Source organism: Rhyacophila brunnea, unplaced genomic scaffold, assembly GCF_057557595.1.
Source record: "Rhyacophila brunnea isolate RB1 unplaced genomic scaffold, BYU_Rbru_1.0 scaffold_17, whole genome shotgun sequence".
In the NCBI taxonomy this organism is placed as follows: Eukaryota; Metazoa; Arthropoda; class Insecta; order Trichoptera; family Rhyacophilidae; genus Rhyacophila; species Rhyacophila brunnea.
Genome location: NW_028232827.1, coordinates 4229527 through 4248695, shown reverse-complemented (window position 1 = coordinate 4248695; position 19169 = coordinate 4229527).

Sequence of the window (19169 nt, the reverse complement as noted above, 5' to 3'; positions counted from 1 at the left end):
TCTCGTAAAAAACAAAATCTGTTAATACAAACCTCTACCCTGTGGAGGCCCATATGATCCTATTAGATCGAATATAATATATGTTTGCAAAAAGAAAATATTCTATTCACAGTCCAAATTGTGCTTGATGGTTTTTTTTTATTACTTCAAAATAGCCAAATATGGAGGTAACCAATTTTGAAACCAATAGTCTCATATCATCATTAAGCTATTAAAACCTAAATGTGACAAAAATAAAATTTACGGTAAACCAAAAACTACTTTACATATAAATTAAGGTAGACTTTCGATTTTTTTAATAACTTGATTTATTTAAATAATTGGTAATGTGGGGCTCGTCATCATTGAGTGTTTGTGATAGGTCCAATGTAAAGATTATCTATATTGTGCGTATTAAGTTCTTGAAACAATATAATATGCGGGTTAATATAAATGAACATTTCAACAAAATTGTCACATAGGTTTTAGCAGTTCATTTTATTTAGTGAATTTGGCCGTATCTTACATATGCAAACTCTCACTATACAAAATGTTTAGTGAATTGCGCCGCCGATGCTCTCAATGTTTCAAATATTTAATGTACATAGTTTTGTTTTTCACTTGTAAAATGTTTACGCGGTTTTAATAAAACCGGCGACCGTTGTCTCTAGTCAGGCATAGTTTCAAAACTGCAACGATCTACGAGGTCTGACTCACTTTGCCTGCACGGTTTTTTTTTTTTTTATATAAAAATATATATATTTAAGAAAACACTTAATCAATACAACGCATTCAAACTGCCATAATATAATATTTTGCCAATATATTGCTTAGTTACTGTATAAAAAGAATGTTACGCTTGATTGAACGTTACTTTTTACGCTCGTATTACTTTTATCAAGTCCACTTTAACACCTTCGTAAATATTAACTGATATGGTACTTTAAAATATTTACGAAGGTGTAAATGTAATCAATTATAAAATTTTGATGTCAATAAATTCGGGGTATGTCTTATAATCGCTGGTCACAGAAATCTCTAAGTGAACAATGGAGAAATTACATTTTTTTTAAAGTTGGTAGTACTTTAATTGTCTATTCTCTGTGAGGTTGCGGTTATTTGTAAATGTTATTTCGTAAATGACAGGCAGAATTTTGATACACACAACACTAATAATATATTAATACACGTGTTTATAATATGTAACGTAAGCACACGTTGCCAAATGGAGTTCTGCAGATTGTGTCGAATGCGATTTTTTAGTTTGAAAAAAAAACATCTACTGTTGCAATCAACAAATTGCACACTTCTCGGGCTGCGAGTCGAAGACGCCAAGACGCACACAAACACCTACGAATTGGTCATTCCTATACCGGGTCGCCGATCGCCGCATCCAAATATCTATATGTTTCGAAGTTTACGTACAACTGTCGCTTGGAGTGCACGGTCTTCATATGTGACACCGGATCGACGTTCTTGGAAGGTTTGATCTATGGCTGTGCGACAGACGAGGCGAGTTTAGATGTGAGAACCGACTATGTGCATAATAATGGACTTGATTGAAGTAATATATTTTGATAAAGCTGTAATAACTCCATGAACACCAAGCTCGAAAATCCTGCTAATCAAAAGGTCTTCGCATATCGTATGTTGCATTTAATTTTGCAGTAAAAATGTTTAGAATGTTGATTAATTACGTACGTACTAATATTTTAGCGTTTTTATCATAAATTTTAAGCTGTTCGCAGTGTCAAAAGATGCTAGATTTATAGCCGCATGCCGGATGCGTATTTTGCAAGCTAAAACGAACATTTAAAAAAAGCTAGATCTGGCAAGAAAAACGATAAGTTTTCGAGTGTGGTGTTTGTGACATTTTTTTTGTATGCAATTTATTCCATAAAGGAGGCTATCTATCTCTTATTTACTTTATTATAAATATATTCTACATCGTGATTTCAATATTGTGAAGAAATAATGTTATAAATTTGAGAGGATGCCATTTGGATTCGAAAATTAATTCATTGAATACGTGTCGTGTTCTCCCCGCCAATATGGGTCTAGTTTTTAAACGTGTTATTCGAAATTGAATTACTATTAACATCATATCCGAATCAAACTATTTTTAAACAAATTATATTCTAATATTATACTAAAATCACAATTTATAAATAAATAATAATTGAATAATTATTACAAAAAATCATAATTCAAATATTCTGTGATCTCAAATTATGACTTCATCTCGGATGGATTATTTTTTTGTATGTATTTCATCAGGTTTGAACGAGAGAGACGTAAAATAATAGCTCCTGTACACGTGCATGGATTCACTGGCAGCAATAGTGCGTATTATAAAACTATCATGACAATAACTGTTTACACGTAAAAGTGCTGGCTGTCTCTCCAATCTCATTCTTCAAGAGTAAGCGAGACGCGATGTTGTCATTTTATGGTACTATTTGACAGGTAGTGATAATCGGTTAACTTCAAAATGAGTATAGTTCGCTTTTTGCCGGTAGGCTCGCGACTATCATTCTACTGCGCAGGCGCAGATCAAAAAAATCCCTACTGTCACATGAAAATTCAGAAGCTTCCAAACTTTTATGATTCATGGATGCAAGCTTGCAACTGCAGGATAATACATGTTTACCCATACATTTTCTTGTTATGGGCGCGATAATACTTACTGTCAACAGTAAATCCATGCATGTGCAAATGGGGTATTACACTTAATTATATCATTTGCAAATCTGCATACATTTCATTATTAGAACGTTTTCAATTATAATTTTAAATTAAAGTCTGATTATTTCTGGTTTGTATAACTAATTGAGAACTTGTACTTTATCTATGCATTTATATAATTTGTAATGTTCCATAGATAACAAGCATACTGTAATACCAGCGAAAGTTTATTGGCAATCGGCAATTAAAATTCAATATACAATTATTGTTTTAGAATATACCTAACACTTTATTGAAAATACGTAACTTGGAACAACATCAAAAACTAATATGACTGATCCGAACCAAGAGGCCATCTATAGAATGAAAACCGAATACGGTTTTAAACCATGTGCCACACTAAACTAAAGCATTGACCGTATTTGTTTAAATACCGTATATAGAAAGTAAAAATATATTTCCATGAATATAAATCTTAAGATGACAAATGGTTTCAGTCTATGGATGGCCTCTGAGATACATCTGTACTTAAACAAATAAACATTGTCTAAAAGGTATATAAAAACTGCTCACAAAAACACTGTTACTGTGTTTGTGCAAACAAATGGTGATGTATTTTTGATCTCCCCGACAAAATGTCATGTTCCCTCACAAGTGGTCATGTGGAATATTTTGATTGAAACACGCAAAGTCGAACATTGTGGAATGTCGAAACTGAATTTATTTAATGACTATGTTTGCAATGTGGACATGCGTTGAGTTTCAAACGAACGATTGTCCATGTGCATATCGGCAAAAGCTTACAAACCATTGTATAATTCGTATGCCGGTATATGTGTTTTGGTCTGGTCTAGGCTTATCCTTGAAAATTTTGAACCTAGTGAGATTCAATTGAATAAAACATGTCAAACCAACAGTTTTTCTAAATCCTGACGCCATCTATGAATCAAAGTTATTATACCTTGATTTCAAATAATAGCAGAAGGTGTTTGTCATTATTGACGGAAACATCGTAAATGTGTACCTGTTGTTATTAAAATATCAGCGTGGATGGAGTACTTGAGTATAATGTAGCTTAGTTGGTAAATGACATGTGCCGCATGCGATAGATGTGAGTTCGAAGCACAGTGGGTCCAAACTAATAGTATGTGTCTGAGGTGCACCTAGTTATGTAAATTGGATATATGCATTGATATATTCTATCATTGTTCTTTATTGCATAGAGAAACCATGTTGTAATGTGACGTATGTAGGGATGTCACAAATGTATTGATACTTCGAAGTATCCAACCGATATTAATATTTTTCCTTCGAATGTCATCCTTGCATGTGGGAAAAGGAATTTGATACAACTTATGCTGCGATTACATTACGATCAAGTCATGTACTGTTACATACTGGCACGGCGACAAATTTTGTTTATGGTTTCGTCATTCCGCAAAATATTTTGAATGGTCACTATCTCTATAAATTCAAAGATGGAGAGTGTCAACTTAAATGTATTAGTATTTTGAATTATTATTTATTATTAATGCTAATTTCATTCAATTTTAGTAGTTTCTACGTGTGCTTACGTTAAAATTACTTGCAATACTGCATCCATAGATAATATTTTGAACAGTACCCACCAATAATAGACAAAAACACCAGACATAGATGGTAATTAAATAGATTTTGACGTGAGTTGAAAATGTAAAGGCCTGCAGAAAATAGAAAAAAAACATTCACAAACTAGTGTGGTCCATGATGTAGCGCGATATGCGTGAGGTGACCTCATTGTTGTTCTGGTGATTTCGGCAGATTTTGCTGACAATGTTCGTTTAAAGGTTCAAAATGTGCTACAGGATGAGAGGCATCAGTCTGATAACATTTAAAATACCTATAAAAACGACATTACACATTCTTTTTCCGTAGCGGCAGATTACTGTGACAGCACATTACGTGATGATAATGTATTTGAGGTATTACAAGCACGTTTTATGAATTGAATTTTTGCCAATAAACATTCTCTGGTAGGTACTAAATACAGTAAAAATACAAATATTAATAAATTGTGAACTTTCTATAGTCAAATAATAACCATTTGTTTACGTTGAAAATTAATGGCGTAATGATGTAACATTTGTTTACAATTTGTAATTATTTGCGATTGTACTTAACATTACTTTGGTCTAATCGAAAAATGTTTTTTTTAGGTTATGTTATTATTGTTGATGTAAGAATGATTTGGCATCGTAATGATGCGCTTATATATAGGTATACTGTTTTGTATCTAGTCAATTTTTTTATGTTTTTCATTTGTCACAGTTATTTGTATGCAATTATATGAGTAAAAATAAAAAAAGTATATATCACTATTCACGTTCAATTTTTTCTTAGTTTTATCAAACGCGTTTTATGCAACACACCTGTCCTGATTCAGATTTCCCTCTGATTAGCGAGGGGAAAAACATCGAGAGCATCGACAGCTTTAAATACCTAGGGGTACAACACATCACGGGAGATGGCATTATGCAGAGAGAGCTCGCTATCCGAATGGGAATGGCTGGAGCAACATTCAACTCGACACAGAGTGTCTGGGCCTCACGATTGTACTCGGTCAAAACCAAATGCTGCCTATTAAACGCTAGCATTCTGACGGTGCTGCTTTAGGCGCCTCGTGGTATCCATAGGCTCCATCTAAGGGGCGGATATGGCCGAAGAAGAAAAGAGGAATCAAACACATTGAAAAAAACCTTATCTAGAAAATGGAGCCTAAATCACACTAATTTGGCACGTCTATTAAAATACATCACCATCTGTGCTGGGCCGATCTAAATTCGCTCAGAGAAATAATGTATGATAACAATTGGGAAACAATATTCTAATGGATTTAAGTTTTGTACCATTTGAGTACAAAATCTAGAAAAAAACGGAACAGTACAAAACTTTAACCCATTAGAACAGTGGATTCCAAACTTTATGTTACCACGCCTCCCTTTTAAAAAATCTAATGTTGGCGCCTCCCCCCATTTATTTCATTAAGTTTTACTACTTATACTAAATTGATAATTTGAATAAAATTTTGATTTCCAAACCTCCAATTTTTTTATGAATGCTTTCACTTTGTTTTTTTAAATCAGTGAATGCATTAGTGGTCCTTGCATTGATTTATTTACTCATTTTTTTTTTTAATTTCAACCAAATAGACAAGTTTAACAACAAAATTATCGTTTCTAAACAAATTTGCCTCAAATTTCAACATTATGATTAAATTTCATTTTTTCACGAGATAGATAGAGGTGAGGTATTATAAAATAGACAGGTTTGCAAACAACCTTTTATACAATTGTTTTTTATGTAGTTTATAACTAGTAGCCGTTTTATAAACTATGCATTTGCAAACTGCAAACCTGTGGTTACATTAATAATTGTGTTCTTCTAACTTTTCGCGCCTCCCTTTGCAACACTCCGCGCCTCCCAGTTTGGAAACAGCTGCATTAGAATTTAAATTAAAATTCCATCAAATACCCTTGGTCGATAGTATTAATATTATTAAATACAATATGCTTAACCCATAGGAGAGAGGTGAATTTTTGAGGATCACTTAAAAACGCACACTGATTACTAAAATTGATACAACTCATTTATTATTCATTTAATTCAAATAAATCTTTTAAATATTTATAGGTATTGAATTCTTCTATTAATTATTTATATTTTAAGTTAATATTGTGTATCGGTGGAATCAAAAAAACATGTCAAATATAGTTTTTTGGGTTTTTTTAGCCTTTATTATACAAAATGTCATAGGCATAAAGTATAATATGATAGGAGTAAATAATAAAAGAAAGATATACTAAAACTGGAGCCAAATATAATACTCTTCAAGGTATTTAGAGGATAGAGGGTCATTATATATTTTTTACTCTCTCAAACACCTCATACCTACCAAACTGATCATTATTTTGACAAATTTAAATTGCTCGCCAAAAGGACGGCCGCTAGACAAATGCCGTCATCCAGTGGTACCCAAGGGGCACGAAACGGCCACAGGGTCGATTTAAAAGCCGCTGGATTGACGAACTGGTAAAGTTCGGCGGAAATACATGGCAGCGAACGACACAGGACCAAGAGAGTTGGAAGAAGCTTGGGGAGGCCTTCATACAGCAGTGGATTGACCCCGGCTGATGATGATGATGAAATAAAAATAGATTTTATAAATCAAATAATTATTTAAAAATATATAGGACTGTATATAACTAACACGTTGGAAGAAAAAGGAATTCATGATGTGAAGATTGTTGGTTTCAGCAAACTCCACAAGCATGTCACCTCTACCATCCCTTGAGCCGTGTCCGAAATGTCCGACCGCTACGTCATCTCTTTGGTATGATCCAATACGTGCATTGAAATCTCCCATTATGATGTTGAAGTGGCATTTACTTTTATTTTTCAAGGATATTATTTCCTCGTAAAACTCTTCCACTTCTTCATCAGAATACCTCTATGTCGGAGCATATGCTTGCAAAATCTGAATCCGGTACTTAGTATTGATTTTGATTATCACGCTTGCGACCCTGTCAGAAATACAGTTGAATTCGGCTATGCGGTCTTTCCAGGTTTTGTTAATAATAAATCCAAAACCGCTCATGCGTCCTTCAGCGGTTCCTTTGTAATACAGCACATGTCCGCTCTGTAAAGTGATAATACCCTCACCTTTACGTCTTACTTCGCTAAGTCCGACAACATCCCAGTGGATATTCGTGAGCGCTTCTTGTAGCTCTACAAGTTTGGCATCGCTGGACAATGTTCTCGCGTTATACGTAGTAATGGTCATCTGTTGGCAGCCTTTTCTGGGTCTCCGGGGATTGGTAGTACCCTCTGCCTTCCTTCGCTGATCGCTGCCGTGATCAGTGTCAGGTTGGCCTCCGGAGAATGAGGGCCGAGTTTTTGAAGTTTTCATTTCATGAAGGTTTTGGACATGACACACCACTCTGTCCAGACGGGTCGGTGTGTGGTTTTTCTGTCTGGGTGATCCTTCCCGTAGCCAAAGTGAAGAAGCCCATCAGGACCGACCAGTGAAATCGACTACATCCTCACTGACAGAAAATATACATTTTTAAACTGTAAGGTGATCAATAGGTTTAACACCGGCAGCGATCACCGGATGGTGAGATGTAAGATAAGATTGAACGTCAAATCAGAAAGATCCAAACTACAGAAGTCAAACGCTCGCATATAGTTGAAGAACAATAGTGAATTCCAAGATGAACTCAAAAATGCACTATAGGCTTTCTTAGATGAGAACGAAACTGTTTCCTTATCCAACGCGGAGGATATAACGAATATCATTCTACAATGTGCAGAAAAAACAGGTGTAAAAAGCTCGGAAGTCACATCTCCCACCAAGCTTTCTAAGGCAACATTGAATCTTATGGAGCAGAGAAGGAAAACCAAGAGCGATAGACAGGCGCAAAACGATATGGAGTTTTAACCACTTTGCAAAACCCTCTGAAAAAAAATAAGAGAAGACCTTCGTAATTTCAATGTAAACCTCATACAAGCAATTGTGAAAGCAGAGAGAAGTTTAAACAAAAACAAGCAATGCTTGTTGATGGGAAAACGGAAAATCACAGCACTAAAAGCAAAATATGGTTCTATCATCAGAAATTGGGAACACTTGTTAAGCCGAGTTGAAGAGTTCTACAGCGATCTCTACAGTGATCACACTGACAATACGACTAAAGATTTAGATCTTCAGAGAAATGGAAATTCGGAAGACTATACTCCCGAAATCACATCCTGGGAAGTAATCCATACTTTAAATTACATGAAAAGCGGGAAAGCCCCAGGGGAAGACGGTCTATCGATAGATATCATCAAAAAAGCAGGAAAGGATTCAAGCGAAGTGCTTGCACAATTGTTCACAACCTGCATACGCAAAGAGGATGTCCCAGAGACATGGAAAAATGCCTGCATTGTCATTCTTCACAAAAAAGGTGACAGAGAAGACCTAGCAAATTATCGTCCAATAAGTCTACTCCCTATTCTCTACAAGACATTCACAAAAATTCTCTCAAACTGTCTGCAAAATGTACTAGACGTAAACCAACCGAGAGAACAAGCCGGATTTAGAGGAGGATACGGCACTATGGACCATATCCAAGTTGTCAGAGAAATCAAAGAGCAGTTCCAGGAATACATGCATGGGTTTTATTGACTATGAGAAGGCGTTCGATTCCATAAAGAAAGGTTCAATACTCGATGCACTCAAAAATCAAGGAATCCCTGGGCGCTATATAAATATTTTCAATAATATATACAGTATCCCTCAATCTCCATAAACCATCGCGCAGATTTCCTATCGGCAAAGGAGTCCGACAAGTTGATACAATCTCACCTAAACTATTTACAGCTACCCTTGAAGACTTATTCAGGCAACTTGACTGGAATGGCAAAGGGATCACAATAAATGGAGAATACCTGAGTCATCTGCGCTTTGCCGATGACATAGTAATTTTCTCGCAAGACTCCGAAGACCTTCAAAGCAGAATGCAGGAACTCGCTGAAGTAAGCAACAAAGTAGGTTTGAAAATAAATGTAACAAAGACGAAAGTCATGTTCAACTGCTTTGCGGGCCAAAAAGAGATCCTTATCAATGGCACTCAGCTCGAACTGGTGAAAAACAACATCTATCTGGGACAACAAGTGTCTATAGATGGATGTATATTTGATAAAATTGTTCATGGAGTAAAGCTAGGCTGGAGTGCTTTTGGCTGCCTGAGTAATGTCTTCAAAAGTGACCTTCCACTGTGCCTAAAGCGCAAAGTGGTCAACTAGTGTGTGCTTCCCGTAATCACATATGCGTATGAAACATGGACCCTTAGTAAAAGAGAGATCCAGAAACATAGAGTAGCACAACGTGGTATGGAGAGGTGCATGCTGGACATAACGTGAAAGGACAAAAAGAGGAATGAGTGGATAAGGAAGCAGACAAGGGTTTGCGATGTAATAGAGTTCATTAAAAGCCTCAAATGGAGATGGGCTGGACACATAGCTCGAAGAAGAGACAATAGTTGGACAAATTTAGTCATCCAGTGGTATCCAAGAGGTACAAAACGTCCGCAAGGTAGACCTAGAGGCCGTTGGATCGATGAAATGATAAAGTTCTGCGGAATTACGTGGCAGCGCAACGCATAGGACCGAGAAAAGTGGAAACAGATTGAAGAGGCCTTCATCCAACAGTGGATAGATTCAGGCTGATAATGATGATAACTAACATCATAAAATGATAGCTACATCTATATTATTAAATAATTTCAACTTTAAAAAAAATTTAAATATGATTGTTACATATAATAAATACATGATAATTATTATTATCTCAATGCCGTATATTAGTCACAAAGTGATCTGGCGGTATAAACATACGCCGTAAAAATACACAATACAGTAGAACCTAAATATAGTGAACTAATGCGGTTGACGGGTGTCCGTTAAAGCAGAAAGTCTGTTATATAAAAACACAAACAAAATCCTGTTTATTTAAGTCAGTTTACCGTAAAACATTTCTTCGTGAGCCGTTGTCCATAACCTTTTTACTGCCGGTAGGTGTATGTATAGCGGTACCTGGCACGCCAAGAATTTTATTGCAAAAATAAAAAAATAAAATCAATTACGTTTCAAGTGACGACATTCCCAAATGTCGTTGTGTGTTCAACATATTTGTATGTTTAAAATAATTTATTTACCACCCGTTTCCTGTTTAAAGCAGGACGTCCAAAGACCTCATTTTTGTATGAGCGGCGTTCCGCTCACGGAAAAGTTCGCGTTTTAAGACGTCATTGGCAGCCATCCGGTTAAAACATGTGTTCGTATAACATTTAATCAAATGATGAGTCGTCCGTTGAACATTTAACTGTGGAGTATATTGTACGTATGTTACGTAAGTGCTTATAATTCACATATAAATAAAGGCTACAATTTCAATGCAATAGATTTTTTTTTCTAGATGCCTTTATGGATACCTCGCATTTACTATCGAGGTTTCTTTAGGACTTTGGCACGCAAACTACTCTACTTGATGCTAGTCAAATGAAAATTGTACCGGCTGAGAGAATATGCCTTATTGAAAACTGTTCTTCTACCCGCATCGGGTATTGCTAATTTGAATTCAGCCAGGGCCTATGAAACCGCCTTGCAAAAACCCTGGAAAATTCTTAGTAGCGCAAGGCGGAGGTGATTCTGATGAATATTTTGTCGTATTCATTGGGAACTGAGGACTGCGATTTGTAGTCGAGTTTTTTTCCGTGGTAAAAGAAATGACGCATAGGACTGATATTCTGAGCATATACTTATCCTATCTTATATGATTGCAGTCACTGGATCTGAAAGGCATGAATCATCATTACATGTCACCATTTACTATTTTTATTCTTTTTATTACATCAATACAGAAATTAAAAAGTGCATCTCTTCCGGCCTCGTTTGCCATGGTCCCCGGAATGTCTCGAATGTCCGCTTCTGCCATCTGTAATAAAAATTTCGGGTTGTGCCGCTCCTTGCTAAAGATTTGACAATCTAGGAGTAAATGCAGGACGTCCTGGTCGCTTCCGTCGTCGCATGGACACTTTCCATCAGATGCTATTTTAAACCGGTGCAGGTATGCTCGCATGACTCCGTGACCTGTAAGAATCTGAGTCATCTCAAAACACAGCCCCTGTGAAAATCGGCATGTTATTGCATTTGTTGCTTTCCAACGTTGCAGGATAAGAAACCACTTCAGAAAATAGTCTAGCCGGGTGTGGCAGCCTTCTATATTCCACAGATTATAATTATTGCTGTAAAAGTTGAGGCCTGGTTATGGGTTAATAAAATTATGAAGTAAATCTAATAAAAATTAAATGCGTTGGTGGCGCCGTAGTTTTCCACTTGAAAGATTCACAAATGGCTGACAACTATTTCTCCAAAAAGTTTCCTGTGGGGTTTGAAATGCTCTGCTCAGGAGTGAAAATAGTAATTTATTTTAATATCAGTAATGCACCTACTGAATAAACCACAACGCAGCGCTCGGAATGGAGCAGAACGCACTGGAGCGCTGTTCCGGTTCGTGAATTCCTCGAGAATACCGTTCCGTCTCGTGGAATCATCGAATATACCGTTCCTTCTCGTGGAATCCTAGAAGATAGCAAGATGTCCCGTAAAATTCTCGAGCCTCATCAGAATATTTCATATGGCATTCCGGTTCAAAATATTTTGAAAAAATAATAAAATAATTATCTTTCTAAAATAATGATTTTACTGGTTGAAAATCCCTGATTATTGTTCCTACATAATATGTCGATACAAATGGGAGCCACAATTATTAGTCAAGTTAAAATTTTGTTCTTAGAAATGCATCGAGCTAGGTATATTTTTTCCCAACAATGCATTTCTAGACAACCCATGTGTCTAATAATAAAAAATAAAAGTTTTTATTGAAGAAAGCACCCTTAGATTTATTGCTCTCTTCCGCTTCTTAATAAGACAATATGAGATAATAGTATATTATTATAACAATGTTTTTTGCGTGCAGACAAAATCACAAAATACATCATTTATTTAGGGTACCTAGTATTATGGGCATATATTATAGAAGGACATAAGGTAGATGGTTTGTGAAATACAAAAGTATCATGATGCAATCAATCCACTTTTCGAATATTCACGTCATTCTTATAATAATAATTTATACACAATGGAAAATGTATTAGGCACTCATAAAACCATTGCAAGTAGGTGTATATTATAATTATAATTAAGATGTATTAGAGTATTAGGCTCGCATAAGACCCCTGCAGGTAGATTGTGTGTAAAAAAAATGGCAATACCTTTTAGAATTTTCACCTATTTATTACTAAGCTTAAAATAATATTGATATTGCATATTTAAAAAATATGTATTAGGCTCTCATAAGACCTTGCAGGTAGATAGTTTATGAAAAATGGCAATTGCCTCCTAGAATTTTCACCTATTTATTACCAAGCTTAAAATAACATTGATATCGCATATTTAAAAAAAATGTATTAGGCTCTCATAGACCCCTGCAGGTAGATTGTTTATGTAAAAATGGCAATGCCTTCTAGAATTTTCACCTATTTTACTAAGCTTAAAATAATATAGATATTGCATATTTTTTTTTAATGTATCAGGGTCTCATAAGACCTTGCAGGTACATTGTTTATGAAAAAATGGCAATGTCTTTTAGAATTTTGTAACGGAAGACTTTAAGTCGATCATATACTTACGCTGGTCTTATAGCATTTATAAATTACTTGTCGACCATGCTCTCCAATCCACTCACCTTATTGCCACCTTATGGCGTAGAGCATGAGATGATCTTTCTCAGGGGGGTGGATCCGGTTCAAAGCAGTGAAACCCACGCCGGGAAATGACTTCCATGGCGTGGACTCCCAGACTCTGAAGGAGTCTGGAATGAGTGTTGCATGCCTCACTTAACCTTTAGGCGATCTCCATCCTGCCGAATGGACGCCAGCTAGCTTTTCTTTTTAAGGGAAACAGCTGCAAAAGACCATGTGTGTAAAGGGACTCTAGGATATTAATGAAAGATTGATTATCATTTAGGTCGCTTCATAGCACAAAATTTAATACACAAAAATACAGCGACAGATTGAATTGAACAGTACAGGGAAAGTGAAAGGAACGGAGATCGCCCTCTGTGCCTCTCCGTCGCTAACCATTACTCTAACTTATAAACTAGACATGAAATAAAAATAAAGACGACACATATTTACACACGCCTGCATGCGGATGCATGCAGGCCCTCCGAAGTCCTCCACGATGTATTCCAAGTTACATCTTTAACACAGAAAGTTTGCATGTGCTACCATACATTTATGAAAGCACTTTTACACTTGTCGCTCGGCGGCCGAGAGGCGAAACGCCTCTCGCCCCGGCAAGAAGAAGAAATATAGAGACATCCGTCTCGGCTCACGGTCACAGGGAGAAGAAGGAAGGGGGAGCCGCTTCGCTTCCCACGCCAAGCGCGGCCGGCCTCGTCCCCGCATCCCCCCACCTATTTGACTCCGCTCTAGTTCTACTCGGCCAGTGTCGATCAGTAACTGGTGTTGCCAGTAGAGAACACCTCAGAGAATAATTCTCTGTGTAACGTGACTCGTTACAATTTTCACCTATTTTACTAAGCTTAAAATAATATAGATATTGCATATTTAAAAAAAAATGTATCAGGCTCTCGTAAGACCTTGCAGGTAGATTGTTTATGAAAAAATGGCAATGACTTTCAGAATTTTCACCTATTTTACTAAGCTTAAAATAATAAAGATACTGCATATTTTAAAAAAATGTATCAGGCTCTCATAGACTCCTGCAGGTAGATTGTTCATAAAAAAATGGCAATGCCTTCTACAATTTTCACCTATTTATTACTACGCTTAAAATAATATTGATATTTTATTTTTAAAAAAAATGTATTAGGCTCTCATAATATAGAGCTCATAGATAAGGTAGATTGTTTGTGAAAAAATATTAAATTATCATAATGTACTCGTACTTTTCAAATATTCACTACATTCTTATCGATGCACTGGAAAATTTATTAGGCACTCATAAACTTATGTAGGTATATTGCTTTATAATCAATTAAAGAAAATTGTTTTTGATTATTTTTTAACAGTACCTACATAGTAATGGCAATTCCTTTTAGAATTTTCATACTAGGGCAACTAGGCGAATGTATTAGATTCTCATAAAATCCCTGTAGAGGTAGTAGATGATGTAGAAAGTTTATATTTTGATAAAATATAAACTTTCTCCAATAAGCATTTATTGGGCGACATTTTGTTTATATGGAGTTTTCTGAATCTTTCTCATATCACCATTTTCTTCATTTTCATGAAAAATAATTTCATTCATTCGATTTTTTACTCTGTTACAATAATATCAATATAGATCACGTTTTCTTAATATATAATTTTTATATAATGTCTTAGAAAACATACGTATTATAAAAAATCCTGAAATACCAACTGGACCTCACATGTTTTCACTGTCTATTGATTTGCTTCAAACAAGGCACCAAACAACGACAAGCAGACCAATAACGCAGTGGATAGAACAGTCACCGGGACAGCGGTTAGATATGAGGTTCGAGTCCCTCTTAGTCTAACCTATTTTCTAATATCTATGTTCTTAATTTAATATTCCTAAGTGTATATTCAATATTCAAAAAGATGCTTTAGTTAAATATGGGAGAATTGGTCAACTTGCAATATTTGTGGGAGATTATAACAATTTCTCATATTGAAAATAAAATAATCGTAACATTAACTCTTGACATGGGTAAGGACAGCAGGGTATTTCTTCCCCACAGCCAGTCTCAGATCCGAAATATGGAAAGCCCTCGACAAACTCCACACCATGGTAGAGTGCACTCGAGGTAATATGGTGATGTGGGGAATCTTTGATAAGCCGCGAGTATGACCACTGCTACCTCTGTACATTTCACCACATAGCTTTAATACTCTTTTTTACTTCTTAACTCGGCCGGGAGTAGGGAGGGGTTCACAACAAATAACTCATAGTGTAAGTTAACTGTTATATTATTCACTAAGTCTCTTACAGTCACATATTACAATAACTTAATTTAAATATAATAGCTTTATCTTATAACATTATCTTTAATCCCAACTTAAACATTTGCTCGCGTCCTTAGACGTCATCCCGCTCGAACGAATTTCTCCTAATATCATTTTTTTGATTTTATTTCTCCTGTTTGCTTCCTGTCGATTTCGACCTTGAACAGCCGACATTCTGATCGAACATATCGTACGAGGTCTCTCATCCAATACGGATCGACCTGAATGTCACGCCACGTCTAACCCTTTAAGGTCGACTGATTTTAATATTATCATTATATTTGAATGGTAGCTAGGAGGATGGTTACTTACTTATTCAAGACCAGCTGACTAATATACTGGAGGGCGATGATCCGGTCTTTTCGTACCCTAGAGGGGCCGTTTGCTGAAGGCAGACAGTTCTGTCGGTATTACCACCATAAAGAATATCATAGATTTGACTAGGCGACTTTCGTCTATTCTGATGTCACTGCTTTTCCATATTTTATTGTAGCTTTTCATTACTCTCTCACGCGATCTGTGATTAATCTTTTCGCATCCTCCAATGTGTGTAATGCAAGAGCCAACATAAACAAAATCTTCAACCATTATAGGTTGTAATACCAGCACTTGAAATGGAAAAGTTAACAAACCGAAGCGCTCAACAATTTTCTGAAGATAGTACATAACATAGTTATCAAATTTTATGTATTTTATAAAAATAAATGTGATAGATTTTTTGATATATGGCCTAGAATGCACGAAACCATCACATGCACAATTCTTCGACTCATTTCTCTGAAGTCGAAGGTCAAGTGCGGCTAACGCAAGCACGCAAGTGAAATTTTACATCGAACGGGGTCACTATATCCATCCCGTTCTATTGCTTGCCAAATTATGTATGTATTTGTGTTTATTAATTACCACTTTTGTGTGCCGGGTCCTCTACATTTCTTATTCTTTGACATGTTTCAACTTGCAAGAAACATTGTCAGTAAAGTCTCATAGTAGTCCTTATTGTGAAAACATCACAGTTCTTACAATATTTTTTAAACGGTAAAAGTGTTTGTGCCAAAAAGCAGTGTCATAACATTTTAAGTCATATTTTTGACGAGACAAACAAATAAGTATACTTATCTAATATATTTTATCAATGAATAGTTTTTTTCTTTATTTCCTATTTTTTTATTTACTTCAAAAATTATCATTGTTAGTGTTATTATTATATAAAATCAGTTTTATTGAAAAATTGTATTTGTTAGTTTGTGGGGGGGGTGTACATTTACCGCACCGGATGCCAACAACTCAGTGGCGGCTCGTCCATATGCACTTCGGACCTGCAGCACTCCCAAGCAAATGAGAAAAATGGAATTATTATAATATACATAAATTTATGTAATATGAAATTATCAATATTATTTAAGCGTGAATTAAGCTCGCCCTCGCACCGATATATTCAATAATTATCATACACCACAGTACTGCAGTACCGTTTTCAAACGAATATGCTTGAATGGGCCTAGGAGGGGTGCAGGGAGCGGGACACGCAGCTGGGAGCTTGATCTGTACTGCGGGCCCTACAGTTTATATCGCCGTTTCTGCGTTTGTATGTGAGCACGCGAGCGACAGCGGAGGAAAGAAATATAGCTTTAATAATTTACAAACATTGTTAAAATTTATTTCTGCAGGCAATTTATGCAAAGTTCTTTATTTTAATTACTTATTAATATAATTAATAATTTATATTTAATTTTGATATTAAAAATGCAATAAAAAATAAACATTTATTTTATTTTTAATCAACCGCAGCATCCCCAGATATCTTATCCACGAGCCGCCACTGCACCAACCCTAGTTACGCTACTGCTCAGATGTGTTGATCCGCACACACAATGGAAAAATTAGGGGGAACGTTGCTGACAAGTGTGTTTTTTTTCCCTGATCTCCACTCCCACCTCGTTCCAAAAGCCACCCTTCCCCACTGGTGGATGAGGGGTTTTGAAGAGCTACTAGACTGGATTAGCTAACATAAAATATGTTAACAGACTTGCGGCTGGTGTGCGAATTTAATATTTGGAGCGTTTGAAGCTTTGCGCTAAGGATAGGATTAAGGTGAAATACAATAAAATTAAAAAGCCAATTAGGTTACCAGCAAGTTTTTATTTTAGTTTAATATTTCTAGTACAGATATAAATAAATCACACTAAATAAATTTTATCATACAACAAGAGATGAAAGAGTGTGGAAGTGAACAATAGAAAAATAAATAAAATTCATACACAATATTACTAAAAATTAAACGAGTAATCAGCTGCTTATTATAGAGACGTTCCTAGGAACTAAGGGTAATAAGTTTTTAATTGTATAAATATATCTATGAAAAAATACGTTGTTAATATAGAATTGATATGGAAAATGAATTTTTAAAATTTTGAGCTGTTGATATTTGGTCCAGAATCAAGTTATGCAAAAACATTTTTTTTTACATGTAGCTTAAAATCTATGAAATATTATTTTCTCTTGAACGATTGAAAAAAAAATACCGTATCGTTAAATCTATTACTCTTAAATTATCCAACGGCGCTGTCAATCAATATTAATTATAATATAATAATATATATCTACAACCAGTCACTTAAATTTAGATATGCATTTTACATCTGAGGTTCACAATAGTAATGGTTCAAGTCCAGACTAATGAGAATTTGTATCTAACAAATTTAATTCACAGATGTCAGGTTGGTGAATTATGAATTTCAAATTAACATCTATTGGAATGATTCATTATTACTATAAACCCCGTCAAATATAATACCGGAAGTGAAAGAATACTAACGTTTTGTTAACAGTTTGTAAATTATTGTAAACTTGTTTGGCCCATTGCTATGTGTGAATCGGCATAACGCTAACATCGTTTTTCTAACAATTCGTAAAATCTTAAACACTCTGACGTACAAAGGCAATAATCGTTACTTCCATTTCAGGTCTGATAAAAAGAAAATCAATACGGCAAGCCACGGACTAGTATAGTGTTTTTTATGACACATACTTATGGTTAAAATACCATAACGCATACAGTAAAACCTCGTTAGTAAGAACACTGATAATTCGAAATTTTCCCGAAAAAAAAGTCCCTTGAACATTATTTTCATATAAAACCATACCTTTAATTCGAATTTCGTAATTCAAAATGATTTCAGAGTCCCTGGCATACAAAAATATTCAATAAATCGTAATAAAGTACACTATTTCATGGGCCAGTCATTGAAAATTGTGACAGACTTTTCTTAAAAAATCAAAAATTACTTATTTTAAGAAGGTAATAAAAATAATTCTGACATTTTATGAACAATTCGGTAATCTATGATCGGAGACAATATTAATGAAAATCAAAAATTATTTTTTTTTTCAAAATTTTAATATTTTTCCCCCATACATTTTTCATAATTCGTAATTTGAATTTTTTTTCGATTTTCGGTCCCATGGAATTCGTATTAACGAAGTTTTACTGTATCAACAAACAATTTATTAATGTTTTCTTTTCAAACTGGAATGGTTATATTGATTTTTATGCCATTGTTGACAAGTAGAATTATTATTATAAATAATTGTTCAACATGATTTTAGTCTACTGATATATAAAAAAAACTTAATCTTGCGTAATTTAAACAGAAAAAAACGATTATAGATTATTGATAAACTGTGTATTAATCTTAATAATAATTAAAAAATGGCAATTTACGGAGCATTTAAACTGACCCGTCATTTACGATTACGTTAAGTTGTTAAGCCGAAAAAAATAAATACGAAAATCACTTCTTGATAATTAAACACGATGTACAAAATGGAAGCTATTTTTTAATGTGACAATTATTGTGTAAAATTTTAAGT